Genomic DNA, 2,513 nt, shown 5'->3' with positions numbered 1-2,513 from the left:
TTATTATTATTATTATTATTATTATTATAATTATTATTATCATCGTGGCACACGCCGAACGGGCCCGATGCGACGTCCACAAAACAAATGTGTCAGGACGCGGTGGACCCAGGCACTCGTCAAATTTTTGGCATATGGAATTATTGGGATCATCATCTTAAAGCATGTTTATTTATCTTGCTTTCGTTGAAAAAAATATCCATTTATCTCGAGATATTTGAGATTGAAGGAGGTGTGGTTGCCTGGTTGCAGAAGTAAAATTAGTGAGAAAATGGCCGCCAAAGTTTGATTGTTTTCCAAGTTTGAGAGTCTTTGAAAACTGAAAATTTACTCCCTTTTTTTGCCTTTAATCAACGTTTTTCTGTAAAAAAAAAAATCCCCACAGAAATGTGTTTTTAGAAGGTTTTAAAAGGTGTTGAGCCAAAAATTAAAAAATTGATACAGATTGTCCAACGGGCAGGAAAATGCCTTTTCCTTCTATTACATTATTTTGACGAGCGCCTGATTTCACCACGATGCCTCGTAAATGCTAACTCCGTAAGTGGAGCATATCGTTTACAGTAAAAACGTCACTCACCACGTCATTTGTGAGGTCACGTATACTCCGGAACACGTAACAAGTATCTCGTGGATACTGTGACATCCTGTACGTCAAAAACTCTCTCTCTCTTTCTCTCTCTCTTTCTCTGTCTCTCTCTCTCTCTCTCTCTCTCTCTCTTTTCTCTCTTTCTTTCTCTCTCTTTCTCTCTCTCTCTCTTTCTCGCTCTTTCTCTCTCTTTCTCTCTCTCTCCCTCGTTCTATCTATCTATCTATCTACATATCTATCTTTCTATCTATCTATCTATCTATCTATCTATCTATCTATCTATCTATCTATCTATCTATCTATCTATCTATCTATCTATCTCTCTCTCTCTCTGGAGGTTTTGTAACCGGAAGTAACATAATCCGAGATTGCGGGAAGAAAGATGAGACGGCGAAACAAGAGTTAGCTTTGTGAAAGTGAAAGGTCATAGACCAATAATTCTGTTCCCACTTGTCTACGCACAATTTTGCAAGCTGAATATATTTCATTAAAACAGCACTGGTGGTTACTGCCCCCCCCCCCCTTGCCCCCAGCAGCGCTACTGACTGAAGTTGTCATTAGGCCATTCCCAAAGGTGGTGGGGAGGGGGGGATTAACGTGTTCTGATGCACAGTAGAATTGTATATTTAGGGCTGATTTATCAATGTCATGCTCATACTGTATCAAAGCAACAAAGGTGGATGTGCTTCTGTTTCTTTCCTCATCTTTACTATCGTCATTTTCCTCTATTTCTTTTGTATGTTTATCACTCTCTTGTGACCCGCTCTTTCCGGGGTGCCTTGATAGTCGAAGCAGACTTTGTGCTGTTGAGGCTAGAGAGGTGAGCAGAGTAAGTCTGATTCCCTGTTTGGACTTCTCTATTGACACCCACCACTTAGCGCTCATATCATGCAGTTGTGAGCGCCGTAAAACCTTACTATAACTAAACTGGTGTTGACCGTCTGATAATAATGGTTTTCACACTGCACACAGTAGGCGCGAGTTCAATTCCCCCGAGGGATAAGTTACTGATCAAGTGCAGTGGCGTCGGCAGCGTAGTGGTTAGGCTATAGGACTTGTAATAATGAGGTTGTGGATTCGGGGGTTCAAGCCACGGGGCCGACCTTGTGTCCTTGGGAAAGGCACTTTACACGAATTTTCTTCACTTCACCCAGGTGGGAATGTGTACCCAGCTATAAACAGTGAAATATCTTGTCAGTATGTTAGTGTTTTAGCGCCTATATGGCAGCTTGCACTGTATGCTTCTCAGGAGGTTGAAGTTGTTTCAGAATGCTCTCAGGTCTGCTGGGGTAATAGTATAGATTGTAAAGCGCATAGAGCGTGCTGTTGAGAGGGGCTTTGCGCTATACTAATGCTATCTATTTTCATTATTATCATCAAGTACCTGTACCATTCTACATTTGTATGCTGGGATACTGTATAACTGAATGTTGTTGTTGTTGTTGTTGTTTGTTGTTGTTGTTTGTTGTTGTTGTTGTTGTTGTTTCTGCTGCTGTTGTTTGGAAATGAGAAGCTGTTGTGGGTTTTTTTTTCCTTTTGGGGAGGGGGTGATGTGGGACGAGGTTAATGTATTGCGTGCTTTTAAAACAAAACTATCTTAAGAAAGCTAGATAAGCACAGAAAATAATAACTAATAGTATAGCAATAGACTGGTCTCTTGTATAATTGTTTACTGAAGACTCAGTTCTTTGGGTGGTCGGGCCTGTATTTGTGGTCGAAGCAGTAGGGGCTGTTTTATTGAATCACCGCGTGAAGGAAGGGGGGGAGAGAGAGAGAAGAGGGAGGGGTGGCAAGAGAGAGAGAGAGAGAGAGAGAGAGAGAGAGAGAGAGAGAAAGAGAGAGAGAGAAAGGGGGAGAGAGAGAGGGAGAAAGGGAGACAGAAAAAGAGAGAGAGAGAGAGAGAGAGAGAGAGAGAAAGAGAGAAAGA

This window comes from Aplysia californica, unplaced genomic scaffold (genome assembly GCF_000002075.1).
Source record: "Aplysia californica isolate F4 #8 unplaced genomic scaffold, AplCal3.0 scaffold00290, whole genome shotgun sequence".
NCBI lineage: Eukaryota > Metazoa > Mollusca > Gastropoda > Aplysiida > Aplysiidae > Aplysia > Aplysia californica.
The sequence above is the reverse complement of the archived record's forward strand: the minus strand, read 5'-3'. Positions refer to the sequence as shown.